This window comes from Marmota monax, unplaced genomic scaffold (genome assembly GCF_021218885.2).
Source record: "Marmota monax isolate L192 unplaced genomic scaffold, Marmota_monax_Labrador192_F-V1.1 WCK01_AAM20220418_F8-fsc00081, whole genome shotgun sequence".
In the NCBI taxonomy this organism is placed as follows: domain Eukaryota; kingdom Metazoa; phylum Chordata; class Mammalia; order Rodentia; family Sciuridae; genus Marmota; species Marmota monax.
This window is the reverse complement of record NW_026695234.1, coordinates 3765775-3775297: the sequence shown is the minus strand read 5'-3', so window position 1 is coordinate 3775297 and position 9523 is coordinate 3765775. Positions and strand designations below refer to the sequence as shown.

General features: G+C 48.7%; 1 long non-coding RNA gene across 1 annotated transcript; it reads right to left on the bottom strand.

Moving 5' to 3' along the window:
• Positions 1-1391: 1391 nt before the first annotated feature.
• Positions 1392-8706, bottom strand: LOC124088805 (uncharacterized). Its single transcript, XR_006850477.2, has 3 exons — positions 8591-8706; positions 6433-6623; positions 1392-1725 (listed from the first exon to the last, which is right to left on the bottom strand). It is a non-coding gene; the product is annotated as an uncharacterized LOC124088805 (long non-coding RNA).
• Between the last annotated feature and the right edge of the window lie 817 nt (positions 8707-9523).

Genomic DNA, 9523 nt, shown 5'->3' with positions numbered 1-9523 from the left:
CCCTCTTTGTTTTAGAAGGCCTAGGTCCAGATAGGGCTAGGAATTAAGGAGGGGAATAACAGCACTCAGAGTTTATAAGATGTATAAACACAAGGCTTCAGGAGAGGCTATCTCAGGACTGGTTAGCTATGAGGGAAGGAGAGGAGGGAGTAGAGAATCTGAGTTTTCAAATGGACTCATGTGCTGGGAGCCATTAGCCAAGTAGGTATGACAATTTCCTTGCCAGCGTTTGGGACCTCCTGTTCCTTCCAGCCTGCTCCTTCTGAGCCTGTAAAGACTCACTCAAGGGCCACAAAGCAGAATGCACTCTCACAGCACATCGGCAGCCAGACCCCAGCATCATCAGGGGAGGATTCCCGGAGAGAGTGTGGGAACCTGGCTGTAAGTCAGTTGAGGGCAGCATCACCTTTGTCTGCCCCGCAAGGCCAAGGGCAGAGCGGGCGCTGGTTCCTACCTGTTGACCGGGGTCCTTCAATCCACCAGATTCCTTGCTCATAGCTCTCTCTCTTCAACTCCCAATGCCTCTTGGGAATGCCCTGACAATAACAAAGGTGCTTTCAGAAGCCTCTGTCCCTTTTCCCCATTCTTTAAGCTATTCTCTGCTCCTTCCCTACTTTCTAGTATGCCCAGCCTCCTCCATCTGAGATGGGAATTTGGGAATAAGGGGGAGAGATACTGAGTCTCAAAGGAAGCACCCAGGAAACAATGAAATGCAGGAACGACCTATGAACCACTGAGATGCAGAAAGCACCCCATGAACCCATGAACCGTTGAGCAAAGCAGCCCTGGCCCTGGACCTAAGCTCTTGTCTGCAGAAGTAACTTAAGGGCCATGTGAACTTAGCAGGAAATTGTGTAACTGCCTTGGCTCCATCCCCAGTTCAGCTCCTATCCTCTCTATAAATAATAACAGCGCACACCAACCTGTGGCTCTGTACCTCCGGAGATGGCTCACATTCTCCCTTGAATATGTGTACTTTGCCCCCAAAGGAGTGTCTTTCTTGAGATTGAATATGTATCTATTCGCTCTTGAATATGTATCTACTTTCCTAAATAAGCCTGTCTATGTCTTTGACTGGCGCGTGCTAAAATTGTTTTCTGTCATATGCCAAGAGCCCCACTGGTCAAGAGTCAAGTTCCACCTTGTCTCTGTGAACTCCTTGGATTCTTCTTCAGAGACAGCTCTCTTCCGGTGACACTTCCTCATTGCGGAGTTCATACTTTCTCATTACCTTCCCCAGGGGTAGACACCTCTGAGGGACAGGAGCATATCTGACGCATAGCCTGACGTCCTAGAAGGGTCAGAAGGGAAGCGGTCCGTGGATATACTCAACAAGGACTCACAGTCCAACTCACATGGAAGTCAATACTACACTATTTTTTGTGGAAATAAAAAGCTTTATTGCAAGGTTGACTAGCAAAAAGGACAGAAGCAAAGCTCAAATCTTCTTCTCTGACCAGTTGGCAGTGGGGGAATTTATAGAAAGGGAGAGAGAAGAGGCTGCCTGTCGGTTAGATGGAGAGAAAGGGAAGCTTAAGGGACCTTTTTTCAAGCATAGATGGCCATGCCTCTTCATGTCCCGCGTTGTTCTGCAAGAGGAATTTTGAGCTTGTGACATCAAAAGGTTATTGACCAGACTAATTGGTATCTTTTGTGCATGTCCATTCTCGAAAAGTCAGTTTCAAGCTGGTTGAGTGGATCTGGAGATATTTCCTGAAAAACAACCTGAAGACACTTTGTTACTTAAGCAATTTATGTCCTGGTGTGCCCAGGCCTTAGCTGCTTTCAATGGCAGGAGAATGTAACTAACTTAATAGATCACACTGCTACCGACCAGGCTTTACAATTGCAGTAGGTGGGGTAGTCTGAGGAGGGAGTGTTATCACCTTTTACAGATGAGGAAACTGAGTCCCACGGCATGAAATAACTTGCCCAAGACAACAAATGCAATCAAGTCAGGACTAAATATCTTTGTGCTTCCTTTTTGTGTTCCCCTTCCATCCTCTCAAAAAGCATTTATTGGTTTTCTACTTTGCACCAAACGCTGCACATTTACAAGGGAGTCAAAGAAAAATGTAGCCCTTGCAGGCTAGGCAGAAGACAGACACCAGTAATGGACATACTGGAGGATCCTACAAAGTCCTGTGGGACCTCAGAAAGGGGAGAGGCCCAGCAAGGCTTTCCAGGGAAGGGACCAGGCAGAGAACTGGGCAGAAGGCCATGCTGGCCAAAAGGCCAGTGTGTGTGGAGACACCTGGGCATGAAAGCAGACAACTCGGTTCTCCAGTTGAGCAGAATTCCTGTACACCTCCAAGATGCCCCCCACCAGTATCTAAAGGGTCCGGGCAATGTCCTCCCTACCCTGGTGGATTGTTTAGTTTTTTATTTCTTTTAGTGTTGGGGCGAAGCTCAGGGCCTCATGCGTGCTGGGCAAGCCCCTATCACTGAACCCAGGATCCCCACTTTGGCGGATTTCCAAGGGTGTTGACTGGGGATTGCCCTGGGCTTGACTTCCTAGGGGCGGGCTCTGCCAGTGCCCTAGGTCCTCCTCACAGCTGCGCCCCCCTCTCTCAGCCCGATCTTCAGTTTAGCTAAGCCACTGGATCCCTTTGGGTTTGATACCATCTAATTGGTTGTGGCTAATCCCATATTAACTTCTACTGCAGAAGCTAGAGGGCCTCTCCCACCCTCCATCACGTCCCCGGCCCCTACAGAAGCTGCTGTTATCATGTTTATGAGCCTCCACAGCCACCGACAGGCAAATTTGCATATAAATAACCTGCCAGTACTGGAGGCTGCAAGAGGTACCTGGTAACGACTCTGTTTATTACTCATGGGAGAGAAGAGGAGCACGAAGGCCTTCTGCGCCGGGTGGCCTAGTCGGGATGGCTACATTTCCACCCACTGATTCGCTGAGAAAGGGTCGGTGACCCCCAAACAGCAGAAGAGGAAGAGCTGCAAGCCTCCAGCTCCTCTTCTTTGGGAAACCCTGGCTGAGCAGCGCAAGACTCTCCTTGATACTGAGGATGGACCTGTCTGAAAATTAATTTAAGTGGCCAGGTTTGGCCCTGGGCTTGGTGCAGGTTGGCATACAAGGTAAACAGAGATGGATCAAGTTCTAAAAGAACTTGTCAATTGCAAAGGACATGCCACAGACCTGGCAGGGAGGCACTACCCAACAAAACAGGAAAAGAATGGGGCTTTGGTTAGGGGCCCTATGTGAATGCTTGCAATGAATGGCTTCCTGGAGGAAGGGGATTTGGAACCAGCCCTTGCCTCCCTAGGGGGCAGAGGAAGACAAAGCATCCCAGACTGGCCAGCAAAAGCATGTTACAGGAATGCTTTGAGTGGACTGTTGGGTGGCTGGAAGGAGAGCCAGGAGTCAGCTGTAGGTCCCCACATTACAAAGTTGTGTCTTCATTTCCTAAACCTTGAAGAGAGACCAGCATTAGTGGGGAACTCTGTAGGCTCATGCTATTCTGCTGAAATCTACACTAAAAGTTGATCTCCCCATGGGTTGAGAGTGTAGTTCAGTGACAGAGGACTCACCTAACATGCATGAGGCCTGGGCTCAATCCTTGGCACCGCCCCAGGGTTACCCAAGCTTAATTCAGAACAGAGGCCCCATCCCCAAAAGACTGAGGAATGGAGGTAAATGGCAGTTGGGGCCTTGGAGGGAGGAGGTGGGTTGAGGACAAGTTGGGAAGACTGGAAACCTGTGGTAGAAGTCAACCCACTACACATGTTCTCAAGACAAACAATACCTAGTCCTCAAGTAAGAGGACTCATTGCGTCATTGGCAACACATGGTCCATTCTAACTTCATCTGTAAGTGAGCTGATTACTTTTCCTGTAATCTGTGTCAGCGTTTTTACTTAATCCAGAGGAAAAACAAACTTCTCCTCTTCTGACAGGTGGTAGTTTTTGCACATTGGAGCCGGCCGCCCACCAGTTAGGCTCTTTGCCTCCCTCAAGAGCTGGGAGATGGGAGCACTGTCCCTCTTCCTATTCCCAGATCCCCAAAACATTCATGAGTTGCAAGACTGGCACGAGGCTTTTTTTGGCCATGATGAAAACTGGCAAACATTTAGAAAGGACAGAGAAAGAAATTATGAAAGAGAAAAAGAGAAGGGAAGCAGTCTCTTCCCATATTTTCAACAGGTTGAATTCAGTCTCTTATTTTTAATTTGTATTAGCCCTCCCATAGACTGGGAAGTAACCGGATTATCCTGGAAGAAGCACTGAGCACATCTTGACACCTGGGCTCCAATGCTGTCTTTGCCCTATGCTTATTGAATGGACAGATCAACTTCTCTGCATTGGTTCCTCATCTTTTAAGTGAGAGTTATAATTGCTGCCTCACAAGGACATGAGGAAAAAATGGGACTTTTCCCCCCAATACTAGGGATTGAACCCAGAGATGCTCTACCACTGAGCTACCTTTGCATTTTGAAATAGTGTCTCACTAAGTGGCCCAGGCCAGCCTTGAACTGGAGATCTTCCTGCCTCAGCCTCCCACTAGCTGGGATTAGAGGCTTGCACCACTGCACCCAACTATGAGATCATATTTTAAAGTTACCTCAAATGCAGTATGCTCTTTGAAACATTTATCTTTGAAGTAAATTATATAATATAATGGGGATTGGAACAGTTAGAATGGAGAATAGTTCACCAAATCCCAAAACACTAATACCAGGGATTCCTTTTGAGAGCATCAGAAGCTTCCAGGGTCAATCATTGTAGCTGGTCATAAATTCAGAAAGCTGGTTTCCCTAAGAGGTGTCATGGTCAGAAAATATAAATGAGTTAGGAAGGGTTTAGGACACTCATGAACAGATAGCTGTACTCAGGCTGCTGAAGAAGGGCAGATGTTGGACCTGATCCTAACTCTGAGATTGACAGCTTCTAGGGTAAAGCCTTGCCCATCAAATGTCTTAGAAACACTGCCACATACAAGAGCTAGCCACACAGATGCTGTGTGGGTTAGTGTCGAGGGGATAATTTCTCTATTTCTGTGCTCCATGTCCTGACAGTGCCCCAGATCCCCAAGACAATAGGCTGGATTTGCAGTTGGTACCACTTCTACAGTCCTCTTGCCATTTCTGCCAAAAAGCAGCATTGCATAGCCAGCTCTCTTCCTACACAGCACCTGCCCACCTATGCTCTAGAAAAGTCGCTTCTCTTGAGATAGAGCAAGGAGGTCACAACGGCCATCAGGCCCCAGGCAGACACAGCTTGGAGAGCAACAGTGACAAACATCTTGGCCCTCCGTACTCTCCAGGCCCCCATCTTCTGCACCTATGGGATGCCTTCCCATTGCTGGGGCGATTGGATTCCAGGGAATCAGCCTGTGGGCCCCAGCCGCCATGTTGAAGAACTGCTGATGGCTGGTGTCCTTCAAATTGCAGAGTTTTTCCCAAGGCCCAATAGCATAGCCCTAAGCTAGAGAGAGAGGTGTCTTTTGGTGAAACTGCATTTGGGGGTTTTTGACTATTTGGAGCTGAAGAAGTGTTGAGAAGAGCCATAGGCTATGGTGGTCAGAGATTTCTGGGTTTTCCCATCTGGCTTTGGTGAAGTCATCCCACCTTGGCCAGCGATTGTGGAGGCCGAAAGGAGGAGGCTTCCCCTCCTACCCCCCCCCCCCACCTTCCCACTACTTCTGCCTCTTCCAAAGTCTGAAAGTGGCCAAGCACAGTGGGTGGTACAATGTGCTATGATGGTGGGTGGATGGGGACAGAGAGCAAGTATAGCGACAGCGGGAAGAAGTAGGTTTTCATCTGAGGTGACTTGGGGCATGGAGGGGGCTACTGGAGCAGATGGCAGGATCAGGACAGGGAGATCAGGGTGACAGAGCCAACAGGGAGGGCTAGAGCAGAGCTAAGCCCGGTGCCAGGGGATGATTGAACAGCAGCTCTGGAGGGATTGAAGCGGGAGACAAAGGATTTGTTGCAGAGCCCAGAGCCCTGATGACTAGGGGACGCTTTGATGCCAGAGATAGCAGCAGCTGCAGTGGGCCTGGGGGCAGGGACCAGGGGTGATTTAGCACCTTGGAAGACAGGACAGCAGGACCTGTGCTTCTGGGACAGAGCTGTGGGCTATTGCCATCCATCCCCCACTAAAAGCAGCAGTCGCTGAGAAGGGAGGATGGCAGAGGGAGGGGTGGTGGCCACGGGGATAAGCACAAAAGTGGGTTCCAAATGCAGCCCAGGAGCACGCTCGGCCTGCAGCAGGCAGAGAGATTCCAGAGCAGTTTTACTCAGGGAAAAGGAAGCAAGGTTCAAAGAGAACGTAATGACTTGGCTGAAATAAATAGCTAATTAGCTCCAGATCACTTAGGAAGTTTACAGAAGAACTCATGGAGCAGTCACCAGTCAACAGCCTCCCCTGCCCCCCTGGACACAGGGACGCCCAGCAGAGCCCAAGAGCACATACCAAAGCCAGTAGTCAGCAGCCCAGCTAGACCCTTTTCCTTGCTGCCCAGCCACCTTCATAGGTCATCACTGAGAGGCCGCCTGGCACTAGGGAGAGACAGGCAGGTGGAGACAGGAGCCCAGCATTCAGTCCAGGCTCTGTATCTGCCACCTTAGACACCTTGAATGTCTTCTCCGAGTCCATTTTCTCGACTGAAAAAAGAGCCAAAACCAAACTGACTGCTTCCAGGATTTTTGTGAGAATCAAATGAGAAAAGGTTACGGCACAAATACAGGTAATTATTGTCCATGAGACACCAAGCTTCCTGAGAGAAGGGGGTCTGTATTATTCTCTTTGTACCCCTGCATTTAGCATAAAGCATGGCAAAAATGTTTGTTGAATGTTGATGAGTAAACGGGAACTATTTACTTCTCCAGTGGTACCTCCAGTTATCCACAGATAGACTAAGCCCAGGAAAGGTGGGGGTCCAAGGAATTCAGGTGGGAACCCGGCCCCAAATCAACCTCCAGTCATGTTCAGATGGGTTATCATTTTAACTTAGCCATAGCTTTGTTGTCCTGGAAGGCTTGTCCTGGGGTATTATTTAAATTTTAATGGAGGGGTGATCCAGGAGCCCCACCTTAGGAGTAGAGCTGGGCCCCTCCCTGGGCCTCCCTCTTGTCTTTCCTGTCCCCTTAAGCTTTCTGATTCAGAGATGAGGACAGACAGGGTCACTTTATAACCTCCATGCACTATTCAGTCTGAAATTTGAAGGCCCCACAATATATCAATCTTCTTAAGCCTGCATACACACTCCACATTAATTCTAATTTGGATACAACCAGGAGTTAAGTGGCAGTTGACTAGTTGACATGTTTTGTAGACATGTAATCAAACACTTATTAATTTTGATTTTGCAGTTCACTTTTTGCCTCTTGGGTCCAATCCATTCTTTTTTCAGGTATTGAACATTTCTGGAGGCGCTTGCAAAGGTCAAAGGAGCCAGGCGCCAGGTCCTTTGGATGACAAAGCATCTGGGAGGGGAGCTGGGGGCCCCTGACACCTCATGGTCTCCTAGAGAGGGGAAAATCAGCCTGGCCTATGGCTTTCACACTTTTCCAGGAAAAAGTAATACCGCCGGTTACCAGTGACGAGTCCTGCTCCCTCACATATTGAAATACAACATTAGAGAAGCACGCCAAGACAAGCACATAAAGCAGGTTTATTTAAAAAGGGGTAACATAGACTTCTCCCAGGAGGGAGAAGGGGGCCATAGCTGGTGTCCTGGTATCCTGAGAAGCAAGGCGGTCTGCCTTTTTTATATGTCCTAGGCTTCCTTTGTTCTCCTGCTCTCTTCCCCTTCTCTCTCTCCTTCCTGCATAAGTGACTAGGCCCAGGAGATGCTCCATGGGATGGCCGAAAGGTGAGAAGCAGATGGAGCAGTCCAGGACACATTAGTTAACAACTTTATAACTTCTGTAAGGAGGGGCAATTCCTAGGATAGGTTACTTTAGCAACAGGTTGGAGCAGGGGCAAGTTATCTTGATAGAGTGGAGAAAGGGCTCTGAAGGAATTAACATTGCAAGTCCTCCATTCTCTGGATCTGACCCTTGCCTATCTGCCTAATTCTGGCTTCAAAAGGAGATATGAATTCTGTCCCCAGAAACAGCCGCGATATGCTATATGTGCCTGGGCAAGCTGTCTGACTGTCTAGGCTTCAGGGTTCCCCTTAGAATAGGACTTGAGAAGCAGGGATGGAGCCTCTGGGGAAAGGGAGGTCACCAAGCCTCTTCTGCCCTGAGTCAGAAGATGGGACTGTGAGTGGGCAGGGGGCTCAGGGGCAGTAGGAGCCTGGATACCTGGAAGCTGGGCTGGGGCCCTATCTGTTTTCCCCTGGAAGACAGAGACTCTTTGTCACATGGAGTGAACCAGCCCACCCTCCACTGGCCCTGCAGAACAGGATGGGCCCAGTTGGATTCAAGTCCCATTACATCAGCTCCCTGCAGGCAATGGGCCAAATTTTGGTATCCCCTACCTGTCACGAGCGGTTTCTACAGACTCAGTCTGAGGCACACTCAGACTCAATCAAATCTATTTTATTAATTCTCATCACACTTCAGACACACATCCTGATGCTAAGTCCTTACTGACTCTACACCCAAGGGTCCCAGACACTCACCGTGACGTGTCTTAAGTCTGGTTGCTGGAACTCAATCTGAGCTAGAGGTGTCTGGTGCAGCGGGGACAATAGTGGTAGAGATCTCGGTCTTTCTGTCCGGGTCCTGTTAGCCCTGCCAGCCCCCACATTTAATTCCCACATTTAGTTCTTAGTGTTTAAGTCCCAGTTGTGCTTGCAGTTGATAACTGGGTGGGCCCTGGGGTGTGGGCCCTGGGGTGTATGCCCCAGTGTAGACTTTTACATCAGTATTTTAAGTTTATCTAAGTTCTGCAGTTTATCTAAGTGCTGCAGTTCACATTACATCATGGGCATATTGCTTATAGTCTTTTTTTCTACACACACACTCATTAATATAATCAACAGTCAATAATCCTATAATATTTCTGGTACTCAGTCAGTACTGAAATTCATATATTAAAGCCCAATCCCACTGTGACTCTATTAGGAGAGGCTTTAAGGAAGCAAGTAAGGTTAACTGAGGTCATAAGGGTGGGGCCCTGATCTGATTGAATTAGTATCCCTATAAGAAGAGATAGAAGAGCTCCACCTCCTTCCTCTGCCCCTCCCCTGCTCCCCCTCATCTCTCTATCCCTCTCTCTCTCCATCTTCTGAGAACACAGTGAGAAGGTGGCCATCTGCAAGTCACAAAAAGGGTCCTCACCACAACCCAGACCTTGGCGTTGGCCTTTTAGCCTCCAGAACCTTAAGAATAAATGTCTATAGCTTAAGCCCCCCAGTCTGGTGCTTTGTCAGGGCAATCCTGTAGACCAGACTGTGCTTCCCCCAGATGTTGGGAAAATCACCAGGAGGGAGCCAGTGTTTCACAGTTGCTGTCCAGAGCCCTTAGGGCAAGAAAGAGGAGAGGATCACCACCACTGATTCAGAGTTTATATCAAACCAGGCACTGCTCAAGACATTTTATGTATGTTAATA